The following is a 23,977-nucleotide window of genomic DNA, read 5'->3' as shown; positions in this document are numbered from 1 at the left end:
TCAGAGAAATCCTTCCTGACTTTCAATTACATCCCAGCTCATATCTACCTTGCGTAATGTTACCCTTACCAAAATAAAACTACAATATACCTTTAATAATCCTTATTCAAGCTCAATATCAAAATCCATCATGCCTCTACCACAGCAATGCATTCAATCACACATTCATACCCTGTCATGCATCTAGGTAAATAAAACTGGGTTCCTGGAGAGCATCAGCAATCTGCAGAGATGAGTGGGATGAGTTTAAGACCTGCAGAGACCGGGTGTGAATGATTTATAAAAGGCAGAGGGGAGATGATGGAGAGTGAAGACGCACCTCTTGAGGTGAAACAAGAAATATTGGTAACATCTGATATAGAATTCTTCCACAGGAACATCGCACAAAAAGAGGTCCTTAGCCCCATGAGGGAAGGGCGGTCTGGAGTCCCGGGAGAGCCGAGTAATGATTCTGTAGTGACTTGCTTGCAACTAGTATTTATGAACAATTTCTTCACTTTGGTAATGAACTGCAATAGCAATATAAAGGGACCGGTATGGGGGGACCTGTGCTCCTAGTGTAGCAAACATTTACATGGGTGTTGGAAAGGTTAATTCACAAGGGATCCTCCCGAAGGAGGCGAGTATCTGATGGTGGGAAAGGTTTATTGAGGATCTCTCCTTCTTCTGGTCGGAGAACGAGGAACTTTCGGATACATTTATGCTCTGGATCAATCTTTGTGAAGGGGATTTGAAGTTTACTAGTAAAATAAGAAGAGAGGGTTCATTTCTTGATTTTTTTTTTTTTACAACAATAGGCTATTCGGGTAGATTTGTAAACCAAGCCCTGAGCAGGACACACCTCTCTATTTCTCTATCTGACATTATAACAGAAAGAATGTGTGCCATTTGCAAATTCCTTAGATGAAGGAGAAACTGCACGCTGGTGTGTAACTACCTAAGAATGCTGATGTTCTGCAACAGAAACTCGTAGGATCCGTAACCTAGAGGCAAAGGAAACAGATCAAGAGAGACTGGTCTGTGCCACGTGTCACTCAAACGTAAACAACAAAGTTGTTAAAAATCATGAACTCCCGCTGGCATGTTTTAAACACCAGTGTGAGTGAAGCACTGCTTGCGTTCTGGTGAAACACAAACTTACAGGATAAAGGGTTCACCAACAGGCGCCACTAAAGCGCGGTTATGAAGATCTAACTGTGGAGTAAACTCCTTCAAGGGTAATCACGGGTGTGGTACACGCCACGCACTTCACATTACTACTCACTATCTGGAATGGAAATACTGAAAATTGCACTCAAGGATGTGTCTATCTGCAGGGGCAGCAATGTTAGACAACATTCATACTTCATTTTGGAAAAAGTAAGGGCCGGAGAGAGGGTTGTTGAGAGCTCAAAAAATGAAAGATGAGAAACACATTGGATTTTTACCCTAAAAACTTACAAGCAGGGTCTGAACGAAGAGGTCGACTGGGAGAAGACAGGCCAGTAGTTTGCACTGACTGACTTTGGATGTGAACGCTTCCTGTGGTTTGGGAACAGTTACCCCTGATGAAGGCCTCTGGTTACTCAGTGGTCTGTCGTTAATTTCTACATAAAGAGGAACTTAAGTCCTTCATAAACCAAGATCTTAGAGGTGATTAAAGATAGATATGGTAGGGCAAGTATTTTATTATATTGGAAATCCGGTGAGGCTTTTGGCATCATTAGTGATCACTGCACTATGCTTCTGTCCTCTAGTGAGGAAATTTCTTTTTTTTATTCTTTGGCTGAGTGATAAGGCGGGCTATGTATGTACAAACAGACGTTCGTTGTGGCAAAGTGTGTCACCAGATATCTGTTCAGAGACGTTGTAAGACTTCGGAAAAGTGGACAGTTGCCCAGGGGCTGCTGCTGCCAAGGACCCCTTGGAAAGCGAACTTTCACTCTATGAAACCTCTGTCTATTCTATTTTTCCCTCTAAACCTCTCACCCTATGTGCGCCTCTGGCACTATTTTTCTACCCAGGGTCACCTTAAATATTTTGGGAGTCTCGTGCAAGACTTATTTTAACTATTTCTTGTTACTGATAAAGTTTGTTAATTGTTTGGCATCATGCCAGCTTGAATTAGTAGGAAATGGTAAACACTTGCTGTTTTCCTACTGATGTGTCTTTTCTTTTTAGGGGCCAAAGTTCATTTTTCTCAGGCAGGGGGCAGAACTGCCCTGTTGATGAGGCCTCCAATTAATGTTTTTGAAGCAGGACTACTTTTGGGAGGTAAGTAATGTGTGCGATCTCTGTATGGGTGTTAGAGCACTGGTACTTCATATTTCATACACTGTATATCTTAATTTTTTTATATCTTTATGATTTAATTTTCGCACAACTTTTGGTGGGCTGAAGCTGCACATATATATGTTTTAGTTTTCTTATGGTGTTTCTGTTTGGCTTTTCGGACTATGGATATGACCTGCAGGAAATGTGGTGACATTATTATTGGATAATTCATAGGATGTGATACTTAATGATCTGTTGTGAAAACAGTGTTTACGAGATGCGGATTTCATGCACAGTAGATCAAAGAAGCCCTGAGCTCAGCAGAGTTCTGGAATCCTAAATGAATGCTGCTCCTGAAGAAGGTGCTAGACTGGAAGCACCGAAACATGTTAACCACTTAGTTTAGTTTCATTGAACTGGGATCGGGAGTGTGCCATAAATTCACATAAGATGCTGCACACTCATTGCTGGGGATTGCTAATACTGTCACGGAACCAATGCTCTTATGTAGCGGCATGAGAGAGTATATGTGCGTGCATGAATGGATTCGGGTTAGAGAATAATGAATTTTGTAAATCAACTTTTATAAGGGTTTATTACATGTATATTGTGATTTATTTTGATCAAAATAAAAATATGTAATGTTTATGCGAATGGTTATGAAGGCTTTCTTAAAACCATAATCAGAATGATGGGGCAATATCCCATGGTATGTGTCGTAGATCATGTTGGTGTTCAACAAAATGGAAGGGTTAGAGATTGAGCTGGAGATGTTCATGTCCCGATTGTCTTGTTAGCCCCCCCTTCCTGAAGTTAGTGATACTCGTTCGGGTTCCCTTGGTGACGTTTATAGCACCATCAGCAATACTATGAAATAAGAATGTCAAGGCCTAAAGTGTGACTTCATGAAAGCAGTAAACATTTAACTAAATAGGACATAAGAAGAAAGTTAAAAAGGTCACCATATAAGATTTTTTTAAAAGAAAAAAAAAAAACAACTTGAAGCATTTCAGTACAAACCAATAAAACAGAAGTTAAGATGGGAGTAATGGGACCCATGAGAGTACATGGGAGAAGGAGAACATTTAGAAAAATGACCATCTGAATCACCAAGTATTAAGCAAAGTACACGCGTGCGGCCTGGGCCAGGGTCCGGCCGGTCAGGAATTCCTTCACATTTAGAGCATTGTTTAAAGTGTGGGTTCCCTGCAAACGTAGAGCTTGGTGAACCGCTAGACGTCGGCCTCAAAGCACAGACACTGCTGGGAATCCTTGACCCTACAGACCACCATACCCGGCAGCTGGGTCACAGCGGGGGAAGCCCCACTGTATTTAGGGGAGGACTACCCCACTCATCTACTCCGCCCGCCCCGCTTCACAGCGCTTGGCAATACTGGCAGGAGAAACAACCAATGGCCACAGGCAGGGAGGAACCCCCTTTCGTGTCAAAGCCACTGAGTTTTGGGGTTTTTTCTAACATACTCCCAGTTACTGCTGAGTGTGTAAAATCATAGCAGGCATTCACTCTAGGAACAAACAATTAGTCCTAGTGGAGCTCATCCTCCTTTGGGGGGGGGTGAAGATGCCCCCTGCCACCCCATGGGCTGGGGCCACAAACCTGGGAGTAAATGGATTATTTAGAGTATGGGGGATTTCCAGCAGGTCAGTGAAGGTCATGCCTGTGCCCCCCCGGATAGCAGACTTTCTTCCATATTCCGGATATCCACCTACACGGGGGCGGGGGGGGGGTCTGTCACAAGCACTTCCGTTTGTGCAGAAGAAGACCTTCTAACACAGACGAGAGGTCACTTGTCCTCCAGGCGCGGCAGGTGCTGAACTTGATTGTGTTTTGCAAAAAACAAACCTGCAAAGCTGTGGTTTAATTACACATAACAAAGAAATCAGAGGCCACGACAGACCGGGTGTTTTCTACGCGCACCTGGGGACATTTCTGTGGGTCCTCTTTGGGACTCCCCTAAACAGAAGGACCTTATGATACTCAGTGACCAGTGGACCCATCGGATAGGCCATCGGTCAAAGGTTTCCACTGGAAGAGCGACTTGAAACCTTGTGCTTTCCATAGCCCTCATTACAGTGGGGGAACCAAGGGTTTGGCCAACTGAGAATTTACCGCTTTTTGTAGACGACTGCATCGGCCAGAATGTAATGACCAGAAAATTAGCCCATAGTCAATAAGGAGAGCAGAAGGCGGCAGGTGATGTCCCACGGGAGAAGGCGGCAGGTGATGTCCCACGGGAGAAGGCGGCAGGTGATGTCCCACGGGAGAAGGCGGCAGGTGATGTCCCACGGGAGAAGGCGGCAGGTGATGTCCCACGGGAGAAGGCGGCAGGTGATGTCCCACGGGAGAAGGCGGCAGGTGATGTCCCACGAGAGAAGGCGGCAGGTGATGTCCCACGACAGAAGGCGGCAGGTGATGTCCCACGACAGAAGGCGGCAGGTGATGTCCCACGACAGAAGGCGTCAGGTGATGTCCCACGACAGAAGGCGACAACTACAGTCAACCTCAGGTGTGAGAAACCAGGCAGAGGGAGGATAATCAGTCAATAGAGAGAGCAAAGGCAAAAGGTGATGTCCCATGAGAGAAGGCGACAGGTGATGTCCCATGAGAGAAGGCGACCGGTGATGTCCCATGAGAGAAGGCGACCGGTGATGTCCCATGAGAGAAGGCGACAGGTGATGTCCCATGAGAGAAGGCGACAGGTGATGTCCCATGAGACTTCCACAACTACAGTGAACCTCAGGCGTAAGAAACCAGGCAGAGGGAGGATAATCAGTCATTAGAGAGAGCAAAGGTGACAGGTGATGTCCCATGAGAGAAGGGATTAGGTGATGTCCCATGAGAGAAGGGATTAGGTGATGTCCCATGAGAGAAGGGATTAGGTGATGTCCCATGAGAGAAGGGATTAGGTGATGTCCCATGAGAGAAGGGATTAGGTGATGTCCCATGAGAGAAGGGATTAGGTGATGTCCCATCAGAGAAAGGCAACAGAGCAAGGCGACAGGTGATGTTCCACGAGAGCAAGGCGACAGGTGATGTTCCACGAGAGCAAGGCGACAGGTGATGTTCCACGAGAGCAAGGCGACAGGTGATGTCCCACGAGAGCAAGGCGACAGGTGATGTCCCACGAGAGCAAGGCGACAGGTGATGTCCCACGAGAGCAAGGCGACAGGTGATGTCCCACGAGAGCAAGGCGACAGGTGATGTCCCACGAGAGCAAGGCGACAGGTGATGTCCCACGAGAGCAAGGCGACAGGTGATGTCCCACGAGAGCAAGGCGACAGGTGATGTCCCACGAGAGCAAGGCGACAGGTGATGTCCCACGAGAGCAAGGCGACAGGTGATGTCCCACGAGAGCAAGGCGACAGGTGATGTCCCACGAGAGCAAGGCGACAGGTGATGTCCCACGAGAGCAAGGCGACAGGTGATGTCCCACGAGAGCAAGGCGACAGGTGATGTCCCACGAGAGCAAGGCGACAGGTGATGTCCCTCGAGAGCAAGGCGACAGGTGATGTCCCACGAGAGCAAGGCGACAGGTGATGTCCCACGAGAGCAAGGCGACAGGTGATGTCCCACGAGAGCAAGGCGACAGGTGATGTCCCACGAGAGCAAGGCGACAGGTGATGTCCCACGAGAGCAAGGCGACAGGTGATGTCCCACGAGAGCAAGGCGACAGGTGATGTCCCACGAGAGCAAGGGAACCGGTGATGTCCCACGAGAGCAAGGGAACCGGTGATGTCCCACGAGAGCAAGGGAACCGGTGATGTCCCACGAGAGCAAGGGAACCGGTGATGTCCCACGAGAGCAAGGGAACCGGTGATGTCCCACGAGAGCAAGGGAACCGGTGATGTCCCACGAGAGCAAGGGAACAGGTGATGTCCCACGAGAGCAAGGGAACAGGTGATGTCCCACGAGAGCAAGGGAACAGGTGATGTCCCACGAGAGCAAGGGAACAGGTGATGTCCCACGAGAGCAAGGGAACAGGTGATGTCCCACGAGAGCAAGGGAACAGGTGATGTCCCACGAGAGCAAGGGAACAGGTGATGTCCCACGAGAGCAAGGGAACAGGTGATGTCCCACGAGAGCAAGGGAACAGGTGATGTCCCACGAGAGCAAGGGAACAGGTGATGTCCCACGAGAGCAAGGGAACAGGTGATGTCCCACGAGAAAAGGCGGCAGGTGATGTCCCACGAGAAAAGGCGGCAGGTGATGTCCCACGAGAAAAGGCGGCAGGCGATGTCCCACGAGAAAAGGCGGCAGGCGATGTCCCACGAGAAAAGGCGGCAGGCGATGTCCCACGAGAAAAGGCGGCAGGCGATGTCCCACGAGAAAAGGCGGCAGGCGATGTCCCACGAGAAAAGGCGGCAGGTGATGTCCCACGAGAAAAGGCGGCAGGTGATGTCCCACGAGAGCAAGGCAACCGGTGATGTCCCACGAGAGCAAGGCAACCGGTGATGTCCCACGAGAGCAAGGGAACCGGTGATGTCCCACGAGAGCAAGGGAACCGGTGATGTCCCACGAGAGCAAGGGAACCGGTGATGTCCCACGAGAGCAAGGGAACCGGTGATGTCCCACGAGAGCAAGGGAACCGGTGATGTCCCACGAGAGCAAGGGAACAGGTGATGTCCCACGAGAGCAAGGGAACAGGTGATGTCCCACGAGAGCAAGGGAACAGGTGATGTCCCACGAGAGCAAGGGAACAGGTGATGTCCCACGAGAGCAAGGGAACAGGTGATGTCCCACGAGAGCAAGGGAACAGGTGATGTCCCACGAGAGCAAGGGAACAGGTGATGTCCCACGAGAGCAAGGGAACAGGTGATGTCCCACGAGAGCAAGGGAACAGGTGATGTCCCACGAGAGCAAGGGAACAGGTGATGTCCCACGAGAAAAGGCGGCAGGTGATGTCCCACGAGAAAAGGCGGCAGGTGATGTCCCACGAGAAAAGGCGGCAGGCGATGTCCCACGAGAAAAGGCGGCAGGCGATGTCCCACGAGAAAAGGCGGCAGGCGATGTCCCACGAGAAAAGGCGGCAGGCGATGTCCCACGAGAAAAGGCGGCAGGCGATGTCCCACGAGAAAAGGCGGCAGGCGATGTCCCACGAGAAAAGGCGGCAGGCGATGTCCCACGAGAAAAGGCGGCAGGTGATGTCCCACGAGAAAAGGCGGCAGGTGATGTCCCACGAGAAAAGGCGGCAGGTGATGTCCCACGAGAGAAGGAGCCGGGTGATGTCCCATGAGAGAAGGAGCCGGGTGATGTCCCATGAGAGAAGGAGCCGGGTGATGTCCCATGAGAGAAGGCGACGGGTGATGTCCCATGAGAGAAGGCGACGGGTGATGTCCCATGAGAGAAGGAGCCGGGTGATGTCCCATGAGAGAAGGAGCCGGGTGATGTCCCATGAGAGAAGGAGCCGGGTGATGTCCCATGAGAGAAGGAGCCGGGTGATGTCCCATGAGAGAAGGAGCCGGGTGATGTCCCATGAGAGAAGGAGCCGGGTGATGTCCCATGAGAGAAGGAGCCAGGTGATGTCCCACGAGAGAAGGAGACAGGTGATGTCCCACGAGAGAAGGAGACAGGTGATGTCCCACGAGAGGAGGCGGCAGGTGATGTCCCACGAGAGGAGGCGGCAGGTGATGTCCCACGAGAGGAGGCGGCAGGTGATGTCCCACGAGAGGAGGCGGCAGGTGATGTCCCACGAGAGAAGGAGCCGGGTGATGTCCCACGAGAGAAGGAGCCGGGTGATGTCCCACGAGAGAAGGAGCCGGGTGATGTCCCACGAGAGAAGGAGCCGGGTGATGTCCCATGAGAGAAGGAGCCGGGTGATGTCCCATGAGAGAAGGAGCCGGGTGATGTCCCATGAGAGAAGGAGCCGGGTGATGTCCCATGGGAGAAGGCGCCGGGTGATGTCCCATGGGAGAAGGAGCCGGGTGATGTCCCATGAGAGAAGGAGCCGGGTGATGTCCCATGGGAGAAGGCGGCAGGTGATGTCCCATGGGAGAAGGCGGCAGGTGATGTCCCATGGGAGAAGGCGGCAGGTGATGTCCCATGGGAGAAGGCGGCAGGTGATGTCCCATGGGAGAAGGCGGCAGGTGATGTCCCATGAGAGAAGGAGCCGGGTGATGTCCCATGAGAGAAGGAGCCGGGTGATGTCCCATGAGAGAAGGAGCCGGGTGATGTCCCATGAGAGAAGGAGCCGGGTGATGTCCCATGGGAGAAGGCGACAGGTGATGTCCCATGAGAGAAGGAGCCGGGTGATGTCCCATGAGAGAAGGAGCCGGGTGATGTCCCATGAGAGAATGCGACAGGTGATGTCCCATGGGAGAAGGCGGCAGGTGATGTCCCATGGGAGAAGGAGCCGGGTGATGTCCCATGAGAGAAGGAGCCGGGTGATGTCCCATGGGAGAAGGCGACAGGTGATGTCCCACGGGAGAAGGCGACAGGTGATGTCCCACGGGAGAAGGCGACAGGTGATGTCCCACGGGAGAAGGCGACAGGTGATGTCCCACGGGAGAAGGCGACAGGTGATGTCCCACGGGAGAAGGCGACAGGTGATGTCCCACGGGAGAAGGCGACAGGTGATGTCCCACGGGAGAAGGCGACAGGTGATGTCCCACGGGAGAAGGCGACAGGTGATGTCCCACGGGAGAAGGCGACAGGTGATGTCCCACGGGAGAAGGCGACAGGTGATGTCCCACGGGAGAAGGCGACAGGTGATGTCCCACGAGAGAAGGCGACAGGTGATGTCCAATGAGAGAAGGCGACAGGTGATGTCCCACGAGACTTCCACAACTACAGTCACTCTCAGGCGTGAGACACCAAGCAGAGGGAGGATGAAGATTAAAAAACTGGAAAAACAAAAGCTGTGAGGAAGAGGATCTGATTGGTTTTCACGGGGAGGGCTGAGAATAGCTGTGTCGCCTTTATGTCGATAGTGGGACTGATTATTGAGGCTATCTCCACACTTTCTTGGATGGATAAGGACTGGTGGGATGTGTCTTCGGCTAAGGGAGAATCTCTAACGCTCTAAGGGAGAGCGTATGTCTGATATACGAGGGATCATCTTTAATACACCGAGAGGATACACGATTTTTAAAAAATGCTAATACTTTTGAAGAAATTGAAGTTTGACTTTTGTACTCATTACCCATGATCGATCTATCAATCGGTTGACTGATTGTATTGATTTTATTGATTGCCCATGATCTAGGGATATTGGTTCAGGATACCAAGGATGGACGAATGAATGAATAAACAATACGCACAAAGGAGTATAGGGCATATTTACAAGCCCCTAGCACCTCCTTGCACCAACCCAGAGTATTTTTTTTTTTTTTTTTTTTTTTAACGGTAAGGCGACGTCAAGGAGGCCTTTTCCCCATGCCAGATTTACAAAGTGGTGCAATGCAAGCATTGCACCACTTTGTAACTCCTTGCGGCACATTATGCCTGCGCAAGGCATAATGTATGCAAGGAGGGGCGTTACCCCATTAGGAGGCCCAGAAACATTGCGCAGTGAAATTTACGAGATTTCACTGCACCATTTTCCCCATCATTTTTAACACCTGCCCGCGGCAGAAGTTAAAGTGAAGCGCCCGTTGTTTCCAAAGGGCCTCCCCAGGCATTGCTGGACTCGTGGCATCATTTTTGGCGCTAGTCGACAATGCACCACAATACCGTCAAACATCCATGCTAATGTGCTAACCCGCGACATGGTGTGCTGTATTGTAAATACGGCGCTACCATTGCAACGTTAGGGGGCGCAAGAAAAGTGGTGCATCATAGCTGATGCGTCACTTTCATTTATATATTCCCCTATATTTACTATCGACCAGTCAGCCATTTGTAGAGCGTGTCGCGGTCACCCCTGGGTATCTGGGTGCGGGGGTGTTGTGTGAGTACCAATAATACCGTACACTGGGGATCCGATGGGGGACTAGGTTAATACATGTTTAACAGTTGAACAGAATCACAAAGTATCTCATTATTCAGGAATATTTGACATCAACTATGCATTTATGTAGATTATGTACTATGAAGATGGATATTATAATACGGAAGATTTTTTACCACATTTGATGCTATGAATTAATGATTTTAATTAAATGATATGACTATGAAATATAAGAAAATTAAGAAATTTTATAATTGTGAATTTCACACTATGGCTGAAATTATGTATGATTTTATGAATGATTATGGCATGATTAAGGAAGTTATGAAATTAGGTCCTAAGTACAGCGCTGGAGAGAAAGAGGGATAAAACCTGGACATACCATACTGGGTAGGTAGAACCAGGAGGCGGCCTCCTAGTTAACACTTTTAGAGAGTAAACGCCTAACAATGTTGGGGGCTTCTGTAGACTCCATCGCGCCTCCCCAGGCATTTGGTAGAATATCAGCCAAACGTTATCAACCAGAGAAGGATGAAAGGCTGAAGTGGCCCGGGCTTACATCAGACATCTGAACTTTGGATCTCTCCAGCAGGTGCTCGACCTACAGAGCTATCACATTAGACCGAGGATGGGCCAGTTCACAAATGTAATTAAACCGGAAAATGAAATTCGCAAAATTGCTGAAGCTCTTACAGTTTCTTCGGATTTGGGAGCCAGTGGCCCCTACATGTGAAGGACATAACCCTCTCCGCCTGGCCCTCTGCGGCTGCTTCACGCAGCAGCCTCGAGGTTTCCTGCTGAACCCGCCTCCTGGCCCTGGGAACAAGAAACACCAGGTGTCCTCCCAAGCCAGGACCCCGCCAAACCACTTTACAATTAGTCACAGTCCAGCAGATCCTGGCAGGAGGTTCACCCCCAGTCTCTGCCTGGGACGGCCAGTGAGGGGTCTCTCGCCCAGGGTCACACCTCTTGTAACCACAGGTGTCCCTTCAGCCTCCTGCACAGAGGTGCTGACCTCAGGGGGTTTCCAAAGCCAGGATCAGGATGTGCTAATGCAGGGGATTGGATGTAATGTGCACCCTCGGAAGAGGTGACCAACAAATCCTGCCTCAGATCACCGGTGCGGGGAGGTCGGCGCTGAGACCACATCGAGGATTAGCGCTTAGAGGCCGGCTTCAGATCCTGTGCTACAGGGAGTGTGAGCCCCACAGCTCTGCCGCAGATCACCGGTGCGGGGAGCGCGGCGCTGAGATAGGGTGACCGCCCGTCCGTGAATTTCGCCCTGCTGTCCGTTGTCCGTGATGAAAGCTTTAACAGACGGCATTTGTCCGTAATTTTAGCCTTTCACCTAAAGGGCAACGAGGCAGGGCGAAATTATGGGCAGAGGAGTTTCCCCAGCTGGGCTGGAAGGCAGGGGGTCTCCTGTGCTCTGAGGGGCGGGGGCAGACAGATAAGAATCAGACTTTCTTGCCAGGGGGTCTCCTTCCCTAAAGACATGCAAATGTGGGTAACTGGTAAATCTGCAAATACAAAGGGGCTTGAAAACCTGCATTGACTTTACTTGAAGTTTTCTGGTGGCAAAGATATTTCTTTCAGTGAGGTATTGTAATTGTGTTCCAAGGTGAGCTGTGGAGTGTGTGGTTTTAATGGAGTGTTATAATTTTTTTTAGTACTAGGTATAAACTGTATATTATTCAAATCTGTATTTGAGAAGCACTTTTTTTTTTATTTAACCGAAATGTATTTGCGCATTTTGTAGCAGCCTTTATTATGATGTAATTGTATTTTTCACAGTTCTTTCAGGTACCTCAGTACCTCATAGTACTAACAAACATTGGCAAAGCCAATAGGTCTCATCTACGAAAGAGTTATTGGCTTTGCTAATGTGTTTTAGCCATTAGCCATGTTATACACCAGAGTAGCTGCTGTTCAGCATGGCTTAAAGCTAGTGGCATAGTGGTGTGGAGTGGAGTAGACTAGCATAGGAGCAGTGGCGTAGAGCCCAGCGGTGCAAAGTACAGTGCAGTGGGGTACAGTGCAGTTGTTTAGAGTGCGTTAGCGTAGAGTGCAGTTGTTTAGAGTGCAGTGGCATGGAGTGGCGTGGGACAGAGTAGAGTGGCATAGAGTGCAGTGGAGTAGAGTGGCATACAATGGAGTAGCAGAGAGAGCAGTAGTGTAGAGTGGTGCAGTGGCATAGATTGCAGAGTAGACTCATGTTGCAGGGAGTGCAGTGGCATAGTGTAGAGTGGTGCAGAGTAGGGAAACGTGCTGTAGAGTGGAGTGATGCAGAGTAGAGTGGCATAGAGTGCAGTGGCATAGAATGCAGTAGTACATAGTACATTGGTGTATAGTACGGTGGTGGAGAGTGCAACGCTGCAGAGTAAAGTGTCAGTGCAGTGATGTAGAGTGGAGTAGAGTGGCACAGAGCAGTGGCGTAGAGTACAGTGGTACAGAGTAGAGGGCAGTGGCGTACAGTGCAGTTGTTTAGAGTGCATTGGCGCAGAGTGCAGTGGCATAGAGTGGCAAGGGGTAGAGTTACATAGAGTGCAGTGGAGTAGAGTGGCATACAATAGAGTGGCAGAGAGAGCAGTATTGTAGAGTGGTGCAGCGCCATAGATTGCAGAGTAGACTCACATTGCAGGGAGTGCAGTGGTGTAGTGTAGAGTGGTGCAGAGTAGGGCAAAGTGCTGTAGAGTGGAGTGATGCAGAGTAGAGTGGCATAGAGTGCAGTGGCATAGAATGCAGTAGTACATAGTACATTGGTGTATAGTACGGTGGTGGAGAGTGCAATGCTGCAGAGTAGAGTGTCAGTGCAGTGATGTAGAGTGGAGTAGAGTGGCACAGAGCAGTGGCGTAGAGTACAGTGGTACAGAGTAGAGGGCAGTGGCGTACAGTGCAGTTGTTTAGAGTGCATTGGCGCAGAGTGCAGTGGCATAGAGTGGCAAGGGGTAGAGTTACATAGAGTGCAGTGGAGTAGAGTGGCATACAATAGAGTGGCAGAGAGAGCAGTATTGTAGAGTGGTGCAGCGCCATAGATTGCAGAGTAGACTCACATTGCAGGGAGTGCAGTGGTGTAGTGTAGAGTGGTGCAGAGTAGGGCAAAGTGCTGTAGAGTGGAGTGATGCAGAGTAGAGTGGCATAGAGTGCAGTGGCATAGAATGCAGTAGTACATAGTACATTGGTGTATAGTACGGTGGTGGAGAGTGCAATGCTGCAGAGTAGAGTGTCAGTGCAGTGATGTAGAGTGGAGTAGAGCGTCACAGAGAGCAGTGCCGTAGAGTACAGTGGTACAGAGTAGAGGGCAGTGGCGTACAGTGCAGTTGTTTAGAGTGCATTGGCGCAGAGTGCAGTGGCATAGAGTGGCATGGGGTAGAGTTACATAGAGTGGCATGGGGTAGAGTTACATAGAGTGCAGTGGAGTAGAGTGGCATACAATAGAGTAGCAGAGAGTGCAGTAATCAGAGTGGTGCAGTGTCATAGAATGCAGAGTAGACTGGTGGCATAGAGTGTAGTGGTGTAGAGTGGTGCAGAGTGTAGTGGTGTAGAGTGGTGCAGATTGGAGTATTGTAGAGTGGTGTAGAGTATAGTGCCTAGAGTGCAGTGGCATAGAGTAGAGTGGTGTAGAGTGCAGAGTTGCAGAGTAGAGTGTCAGTGCAGTGGTGTAGAGTGGTCCAGAGAACAGTGACAGAGTACAGTGGTGCAGAGTAAAGGGCAGTGCAGTTGTTTAGAGTACACTGGTGTAGGGTGCAGTTGCATAGAGTGGCATTGGGCAGAGTAGAGTGGCATATAATGCAGTGGAATAGAGTATATTGGTGCAAAATGCAGTAGTACAGAGCAGAGTGGTGTAGAGTATAGTGGCGGCCAGAGCAGTGTTGCAGAGTGTCAGCTTGCAGTGGTGTAGAGTGCATTGAACTAGAGTGCAGTGGTCAGAGTGGTATAGAGTACAGTGGCGTAGAATAGATTGTTTCAGAGTAGAGTGCAGTTGCATAGAGTGGAGAGGTGCAGGGTAGAGTGCAGTGGCATAGAATGCAGTGGCACAGAGTGCAGTGGCATAAAGTAGATTATTTCACAGTAGACTGAGGTGGCTTAGAGTGGAGAAGTGCAGGTTAGAGTGGAGTTGCATAAAGTGGCATAGAGTGTGATGGCATAGAGTAAAGTAGTGTAGAGTGCTGTGGCATAGAGTGCAGAGTAGATTAGAATGATGTACAGTGTATTGATGTAGAGTGCAGGGGCATAGAGTTGAGTGTTACAGAGTAAAGTGCATTAGCATAGAGTGTATTAGCTTAGAGTGCAGTGGCGTACAGTGCAGCGTTGCAGAGTGGCAGAGAGTGGAGTTGTGCGGATTAGATTGGTGTTGCCTAGACTGGAGTGGTATGGCGTGCAGACGAGCAGAGCGCAGTGGTGTAGAGAGGCGCAAAGTGCGGTGGCTTAGAGTAGATTAGTAGAGAGGCGTAGTGTGAAGTAGCATAGAGAGCAGTGGCATAATGTGGAGTGGTTCCGAATGGAGAAGAGAACAGTGGCATGGAGTGGCGTAAAGTGGAGTGATACAGAGTAGGGTGCAATTCTGATATATTGTGAAGTCTATTTAAATGTCATGTGATAGAAAAAACTCTTTCCTAACCCCAGTATCCAGCAAGATTGTTGCATAAATCCTCTCACTTTGAAGTCAGAGAAAGGAAAGTAAACACTAAGGGGGTCATTACAACCCTGGTGGACGGTGTTAAAGCGGCTGTAAGACCGCCAGCAGGCTGGCGGTCTTATTTTTGGAATTATGACCATGGCGGTTACCGCCATGGTCATCCGCCGCTTCTCCGTTCCGCCCGCCAGGGCGGAGACGACCCCTGGGCTGGAGACCTGGGTCTCCAGCCCGGCGGCCGTGACAATACCGCTGCCGGTATTTTGACCCGGCTTACCGCCGTGGATTTCCAACGGTAGAAACCGCCATGAAATCCATGGCGGTAAGCACTATCAGTGCCAGGGAATTCCTTCCCTGGCACGGATAGGGGTCTCCGCCACCACCCCACCCCGACTCCCTCCCCTACACCACCCACCACCACTGCCACCCCCCAAAGGTGGCAGGACCCCCGTCCCCACCCCGCCCCGACATTACCTTACACACACACCCGACACGCATGCAGGCACCACCAACACACATTCACACACACACACCAACACACATGCCAACATCCACACACACAGTCAGACACGTACACCCACATTCACACATTCACGCATACATCCACACAGACATACCTACATACATACATGCACTCATTCCCAAAACATGCAACACCCCCGCAAGCATACACGCACTCACACCCCCCCTACATACACAGACGCACACCCCCATGCACCCACACAACACCCCCCCCACCCACTCCCCTAACGGACGATCGACTTACCTGTTCCGTCGATCCGCCGGGAGGGTACGGGAGCCATGGGGCCAGCTCTGCCGACACCACACCGCCAACAGAACACCGCCGCGCAGAATCACAGGACGTGATTAGCTGGGCAGTGTTCTGTTGGCGTGGCGGTGGAGCAACCTCCACTTCCCCGCCGCCCACAAGTATGGCTGTTGGCGGCTCTCTGTCGGAGAAACAACGGAGGGCAGCCAACGGTCATAATACGCCGAGCGGCAAACCGCCACTACTGGCGGTCTTCCGCACGGCGGCCTCTCGGCGGTCTTGTTAAAAGACCGCCGAGGTTGTAATGACCACCAAAGTTCCCACCGAAGACAGAGCCTGACATTTGACTTTGTTCTTTGAATGCACAGCAAATATGATAAGATAAGAACAAGATTTACAGGCCTGTTTACAGAAAGGGAGCACTCGGCAGGATACTGTAAGTAAGGTTTTGGCAAGGGAAGGGACGAATTCAAGTTGCATAGCCTAAAACAAATAAAGCCAGCAAATTGAAAGCAACAAATTGTGAGTTACAAACCACAAGGCCAATGGCAAGCAACGGGCAGAATGCATTCACAAGGAAGCACTATGAATTTACTTAAAGTGGCAGCTGTGGGATACTTTGTGGGGAAAGTCCAGTATTTTAGTCCATATCTTGCAGAGGTTTGGCTACATCAATCACCCAGGTAGTATGACAAGAAGACCTGGAGCGGTTTCCATGTTGCAGGATAGGTCTGTACACCCATTCTATCAGTTTGCCACCATTTCCTATGGTACAGAGCTTCTGACACACCTCTTGTAGGGTTAGTGCTAGATAGCAGACATGAAATAGGGCATTTAATGATTATTTAAGGTGAATGTAAGTAAGGAGTTGACCGGGGGGAAGATGGTAGTCTGCCACAAGGGTTTGGAAATTTAGTAGCTCACTGTTCAGAAACAAAGTCCACAATTTTAAAACACCTGCAACATGCCACTGATGGAGTTGCTCTGAGCACAGCCATCCTGTGCGAGTGGGAAGGCTTAGCAAAGGTAGTGCAGGAGCATAGGGTTTCTTCGTGTCAGTGAGTTTACAGGTTCTGGCAAGGCAAGAGAAAGCCATGCATGATAACCCCGGATGGTGATCGATAGAATGGTCAGTAGGAAATGATGAGCAGTGCATTAAGCCTTCCTTAAAAGTCTTTACTGGTAAACCCCATCTCATGCAGGGAGGTGGGCAGAAAGCCAGTGAGCCACCCATTGGACATCTGCAGCTGAATAAAAGCATTCTAAGTCCAGAAGACCTAATCCACCCGCAGTCACAGTTACCTTTAGAGTGGAAAGAGCTCCCGATGGCGCCACAGCGACCAAATCAGATGTGTGGCCTGTCTGAAGAAGGAATGAAGGACGAGCAGGGGAAGGTTTGCAAAATAATACTATCATTGGGGTAGCACACCATCTTCGCTAGTGCCACATGGCGTCTACAGAAAGCAGAAGAGAAGACCACAAAGCAAACTGGGCTTGGAGGGACCGTTCGCTCCGCCGAGATTTTCATCCTGGAAATCAGTGTAAGAATGGTAGATATTAATCACTAGGTATCAAAAGATAACTGGTTCCCTGTTCAATCTGAGATCTAATTGTGTATGAAGGCGAAAACAGTGCCATATGTTAAAGAAACACTAATTAAAATTTAAAATTTGTAAATTTTGTTTGTGCAATTTACATCCCAAATATTTTGAAGATTCTATGTGTACTTGACACTTAGGGATAACCCAGATCTCTAGTTTGGCTTTTGCTCAATTTCAAAACCATATAAAGACATGGACAAAGTGGGCAATTGCCTTGCACAACCTTGCAAGGGGTCTGGCCCCTGCTCACCCTTCAAAAGCACTAACAGCGGACCATTGCACCAGAAGAGTTTGCCAAGGTGGATGGGGTTTGCTTGTTCAACCACTTGACAGTGCCCCTTCTGTTTCGCTCCTGTGTGCAGACAACTCCCCAGGTACCCAATACCTTCAAATAGTCTTGGTGGACCCATCTTGTCTGATTTTAGGAATTGTCCCACCTTGTTCTTCTCTTCTTTATTTATCCAGTTGTTAGCAACAACCCTTTGAATTACTTGCCGTGGATCTCCCATTTGATCTCGATTTCATCCTACTCTTTTATTATCTTTGATTGGTAGTCCGGGCTCCCAGCTCTGAGATAAACGTAGAGTCCCAAACATACACTCTAGTGCTGTGAGACTACAGACAAGTTATGGGTACATCACATCCTGTCATTAGGTGTGAGACTGTCACACACACCGTCTGCCCTGCCTCTTTAAAAAAAATTAGGATGAAAGTCCATGGGCGGTTGGTGTAAGCCAGATGTTTTTGTTCAATTTGTTTAAACTAGCATAAGGTTAATTACCTTAATGTTTCCCAAACTGTTTGCCAGGGGTTTTGAAATGATCAGAAACATAATAAAAATGTTGCTGTTACTTTCTCTTCAGGAAAGATCGGGTAGATTTGGGTAGGGGTAATGGCCTTGCTGTGAAGGGCATTAATTTACTACTGAACAAGGACGTAATGTGACACCTGAATGTATCATACCAGGAGGCAATCACAAAAGGTCCACAGTGAATAAATAGTGCTATGTTAAAGAGTACATAAATGCACTGACAACATAGTGAGGCATGGCCTCTCTTGCATGGGTCTGTAAAACTGACGTTTGTTCTTGAATTTTTGTCCTGAATTTTGACCCTTTGTCCTGAATTTTGACCCTTTGTCCTGAATTTTTTTACAGTCCTGTCCAGAATTTGCCTCAATGCCAGGTGGTCACCCTACGCTGAGACCACATCAAGGATTAGCGCTTCGAGGCCGGCCTGAGGCCCCTGCTGTCCTACAGGGAGTGTGAGCCCCACAGCTCTGCCTTAATCCTGGTTTTAGTCTTTAAATGTAAGATTCAGCCAGTCAAAGCAGGGACATCTTAAGGATTTTGGGGGGTCCTGGGGCAAATGTATTTTGGGGGCCCCTTCACCGAATAGCTTTGCCTTAATGATCAAACTTCAGCTGTTTCTTGCCTCTGCCCAGGTTGCTGACAGTGACACTCATCCACGTTGAGAAGTTGTTCACATCTAATATTCAGACACCGACGAATGCTTTTTAATATTGTAACTAAACAGCAGCAGCGGAGCTCATTAATCTCGCTGAAACCCCCGTTTCTCATTTGAGGTTCCCTGTTATGAGTTCAATCAAAATAAATTATGTGTGTTGCTTAAAACAAACCCCAAATTCCTCTGCAAAATGTTTGTAACAGACTCTCACCCACACTGAAAATACATTAAAAGAAAATGTATGTAAATGAATCTGTTTAAGAATTGAAGGTCGCCAGGCTGCGTGCAGGATGGAGCCGCACTCGGGGGGCCATGAACGGCTGAGCCCCTCTCGCCCCGACTTCAAACGTCCCTGGGTGGAGTCAGAGGGGTCCAACTACCCCCTAAAATGAAGCTGGACTTGTGGGGCGGGGGTCCCTCTGTCAGCACAACTGCGGTACACACAGAGAAGCACAAAGGTGTGAAAGACACACAACAGGGCCCCTTCTCACACCCACGTTATTGTTTACGCGGGTTCGTCATGTCTGTAAAGCGCCGACCCCCTCCCATCACGAATCAGAAATCAGCCACAAGTCGCCCCGCTTTAGCGCCTGAGGCCCCTGTGCGGCAGCCTTTTTTGGTGACCCTCTCCCCCCATGCCCCCCTCTTTGGAATCACTCACTACCACCGGCCAAATGCGCCCCTCGTCCCTCCATAGCGCCATGGTCACATACAATCATTTGTTTTAAAGCGCTGTTAAAGGCCGGCTTTACTAATCCACTCAGCCATCCACATAAGATTTAGGGGGTTATTACAACTTCGTTGGAGGTGTTAATCCGTCCCAAATGTGACAGATATACCACCAGCCGTATTACGAGTTCCATAGGATATAATGGACTCGTAATACGGCTGATGGTATATCCGTCACTTTACCGTCACTTTTGGTGAAGTAATATGGTGAACTCCTCCGAAGTTGTAATAATCCCCTGTTCTTTGCAGCAGGTTCATGAACCACCTACGCTAATTTATGTTGAGTGAAAGCTTCGCTGCACAGAACCCCCATCTCTCTCCAGCAGGAACATTAACCACAAGAGGTATCTTGACATGTGCGCTGATTCCTGAAGGCTGGACCTACAAGGGACTTTTCAGCAGGCCCTTTCAAATCCCAAATTTCGGAAGTTATTGCTGAACTCAGCGCTCCCCTGAGGTCAGCGCCCCCCCATCCAGGTCAGCACCCGGTGCCGTCGCACCACCCTAAAGCCAGCCCTCAATGGAAGCGCCCCCAGAACACATACCAATGGAAGTGCCCCCCAAACCCCGCTTCCCCCCCCGATCATAGGACAGTGGACTAGCACTCCCCAGAAAACAGCCAGGGGGAAGTGTCCCCCATGCCCAGAAAGCGGCCTGTGGCAGTGCCCCCGAAACAGATGTATTCAGGTAAAATTAATTAACATGGCCTATCTCTGCCCATCACTTCATGTGCCCACCTTATACAACTGCAGCTCTTTTGAGGTCCGGGGGCTCTGGAGTTCTTTTCGACTGACCTCTCTTTGGGGGGGGCTGTGTTATTCTGTGCTGATGGGGAGGTGGGGTACAAACTTTCTACAACCTACACCCCCACAGCCAAAAATCTTTATCGACAAAATAAACTTTTAGGTTAGAAAGCAGTATTTGCAGAAACAGTGATGCCCGCAGTGTCTGCCCAGGTAGAGGACCTGGACTAAATGAAGAATATTCCTGAGACGTGGGGCTGAGGCTCAGACCCGCATCTGGCCTCGTTCTCCAAGCTTCAGACCCATTCTCAGAAGCTGCACCCGGAAGTGACGCACAACTGTCCAGTGAAGGGGATGCTGAGTACATCTGGGCATCTCTGCTCCAGGATGCTGTAGAGATATTTACAAACACCGTCATCCCCGTTCTTCGGTCATTATCGAGCACATTTAGGGTGTAATCACCCCAAACACAAGAACTGTTTGTGCAAACCCCGGGGTTTGCAAAGAGAGCAGGGCTCGGGCCAGAGAAGGGGTTCACGCAGAAGAGCCCCTGAACCTCCGAAGCAAGGATGGGGATTCAGGGGGTCCACCTGCTTCGCTGTAGGTACCCTCATTGTGTTGCCTTACTTTAACCGACCCTCCCGGTGTTGAGGGTCAGGTGCCCGCACACCCCCTGAACCGAGCGGTAACCGGGGTTCCAAGGTCAGGTGCAGACGACACGTTCTCCTTTAGTGGGCGGGGGTCGGCTGCAGAGACTGCTGAATGAACTGGAGGCTGATTCCAGTACAAACAGCGTCTCCAGCAGCCTGAAGAAAACTAAGATACTTCAACTGGGGAGAAAGGTCTGTAGGTCAGGCCCTGAGGTATAAAGGGGAGAGCACAGTACAGAGATATGGGGGTTACCGTCGATGAACCCACGGAGCCTCCCTTACAAGGCCTTTGCGCCACTCTCCTGGTATGTTTGGACGCAGCGCTCCCCACTGCTCCATATCTACAAACCGACGCATAGCGCCTAAGGCGACAGTTTGTAGAGGCCTGCGTCACATTACAACTGCGCCAGGTACAACGTATGCAGGGTAGGCATTCCCACGGAAATGGCCTGGTAGAACGGGCACATAGAAATGTACAACTTTTCACTGCGTCACTCTACGACTTGACCTCGCAAAATCCCTACACCTCCTCAAACCAGGCGTAAGGATTGACGCAGGGCTTTTAACATGGGACTTGCATCTGTGCTCTGACGCATTGCTTGACTTGCATAAGTCTCACGACCCACACCAGAAATGCATCATTTTAGCACCAGATGCATCAGAATTTCTGACGCACTTACGAATCCTTGCACCATGGAGCCTGCCAATGGCATTGTAAGGGCATTTTCAGCAGGCGCAAGAAAACTGATGCATCAATGCCCATAAATTCCAGGTCAAGGTGTAAGTAGGGTCTCTAATTTTTGCATTTGGTCTGCTCTCAAAATCACTGTAAGGTGCAATTTCCGGCCCCTTGCTTAAAATTTTTAACGCAAAACTGATCCCACCATTACATACGGAGTGAGAAAGAGAGAAGGATTCTGGGTCCAGATATCAAAAGGTTTTTTGCGGTCACAGACAATTCGCAGAATCGGGCCATTTGCAACTGTAAAAAAAACATTTGGGGATGTACAAATGCTATTTTGTGATTCGGTAATCTATTACCAAATTGCAAAATAGGATTGCAATTCGGTATTAGGAAGGGGTCTGTTAAAGGCGTCCCTTCCTAATAGCGACTCGCAGGGGGGTGTACGAATGTTTTGCAACCAGAATGTAAGTTGGTGGTAACCCATTAGCAAACAGAAAGGGGTCCCCAAGGGACCGCTTCTCCTTTGTGAATATGGGTGCAAACGTTCTTTAAGAGCAGGCAGCGGTCCCAGGGACCACATCCTAATCTTAAAAAATGAAGAGAAAACTTTTCAGTTTTGTTTTTGAAATGCATCAATTTTCCCTTTCAGGGACAATGGGCTGCATTTAAAAAACAAAAAATATCTTTATTCAAAAAAGCAATCAGACATGTTTGTCTGCTGACCCCAGCAGGCCACCATCTCTGTGATTTTGGCCATTCCCAATGGGACGCAAATTGCTAATCCATTTACGACCCACTGGGAATCGCCAACAGTGACAAACACAGCGTAGTGCGTGACTGCCAGTTCCTAATAGTGAATCACTAAAATTCACTATTTGGAAATCACAACCCTCTAATTTCCTGCATCTGGCCCATAGCCTCTTAGGTTGATCGCTAAAACCTATAGCACAAGTGCGTCTGGAGTTTGCCTTGTAAAACAAAGCCAGACACAGAGCGTTTCTCATAGAAGGCATCAATTGAACAATGGTCCCCCAGGATCCCAGGGGACTGGATCTGGCAAGAGAAGTGCTTCCTCGGATCCTCGGTATGCAGAGATCATAGGATATCCTCCCTCCAGCAGCTACAGGCGTAGGACGGGATGACTGTCCCAGCTACAGGAACGGATTTTAAAAGGATTCCAAAATCAGCGAACTTGGACGCCATCGGGCTGGAAGACAAAAGTGATTTGGCCAAGCGTGCACATTCATGGGAAATGATAACAGTCACCCCTCTCCGGGCCACAGGCTTCTTTGTTCAGCGCTAGCCACAGGCTCTGAAAGGTAAAGGTGTACAATCCCGTCTCAGGGCCTTGCCAACCTTGGACCTGCTCCTGCCATGGTCCAAGGCCCCAGAGCTCTTCCCATGGAGGAGCCCCCAGTACATATCCTATGTGGTCTCCTGACCTTTATCCGCAGGAGGGCCCCACTGATGCTGGGGTCCCGGAGCTGCAGGAATCCGGCATTGGGTGTTTGAAACCCACCAACACAGCACTGAACCCAGGCTTTGTAAAGCTACTGCTGACATTTCATCACAGATTAAGACTTTACAATCGACGGCTCTCGAGAGCCCGACAATATTTAGGTGCCTGGATATCGAAAAGTGTCACCCGCTCTGCAAGGTCATTTTTGTACCAGTCAGATCCACTAATTACCACATTGCACGCACAATATTCTCCTGGTTTAGGACATGACGTTGTATTAGGCCTTTGCGTCCAACTTTTGTTTTTTTTGTGTCCCGTGTACATCAGAACTTCTTCTTGGCACAGTGTGTAACTCACTCCGCGCTCTGACGCATTCACTGAGCCATGTTGTACCTCTCGCATCGGCTGAGGTGGTAATCCGTTCAGGAGTGCATGATTCACGGTTTGCGCATGGTGAGCGTTTTTATACCGGATGAGGGAGTTTTTCTGAAATAATATTTTAATGGGTGTGTCAGTCAACAACTGAACTTTAGCCTGAAGTTCCGTATAAAAGAGCTCATGTTCTCGGAATAGGTGTTACAATAGCACCTCAGGCACCGTCATGCATGAGGATTGCAAGTATAGCAAACACTTTCCTGCCTGAACAGGGATAAGCATTCACGTCCTTCAGGACATAAGGCTTGAGGGATTATATTCAAGCGGCTCCTGTGGAGTTTTAATATTCATTCCAGTTAATTTTACTGCTGTGTTGAGCTCATCCCGACTGATCCTAATATTACATCCCTCTGACAGTCAGTCAGGTTCAGTTTATAGTGATTGTATGTTATTTCGCATTGGTCTTAATGTGTTTTAATGGACATGTAATGGATTTAGTTAACTATGCATGATAGATAAATACATTTGAAATTTGGAAGTAACCACTTCCCGTCTCCTCACAAACTAACCACTTACTGCTTCCTAAACTAACCTTACCACTTCCTCAATTAATTAAGCACTTCCTGCAGTTACGTCACCACTTCCTTAAGTAACCTAACCCCTTCCTGCTGTTACATAAGTAACCTAACCACTCCCTGCAGTTA

General features: G+C 49.3%; 1 protein-coding gene and 1 long non-coding RNA gene across 3 annotated transcripts in view; one reads left to right on the top strand and one right to left on the bottom strand.

Annotated features, from left to right (window-relative positions):
* LOC138265200 (probable cation-transporting ATPase 13A4) overlaps nucleotides 1–23,977 on the bottom strand; it is a 249,446-nt gene that overhangs the window by 190,478 nt on the left and 34,991 nt on the right. The window lies entirely within an intron of this gene.
* LOC138265201 (uncharacterized) overlaps nucleotides 1–23,977 on the top strand; it is a 101,474-nt gene that overhangs the window by 73,158 nt on the left and 4,339 nt on the right. The window contains exon 2 of the long non-coding RNA XR_011199311.1: nucleotides 2,161–2,253. This is a non-coding gene — a long non-coding RNA (uncharacterized lncRNA). The remainder of the gene's footprint in view (nucleotides 1–2,160; nucleotides 2,254–23,977) is intronic.

The sequence above is a fragment of the Pleurodeles waltl genome, chromosome 11, assembly GCF_031143425.1.
Source record: "Pleurodeles waltl isolate 20211129_DDA chromosome 11, aPleWal1.hap1.20221129, whole genome shotgun sequence".
Classification (NCBI taxonomy): domain Eukaryota; kingdom Metazoa; phylum Chordata; class Amphibia; order Caudata; family Salamandridae; genus Pleurodeles; species Pleurodeles waltl.
Note: the sequence above shows the minus strand (reverse complement) of the source record. Positions and strands in the feature narration are given on the sequence as shown.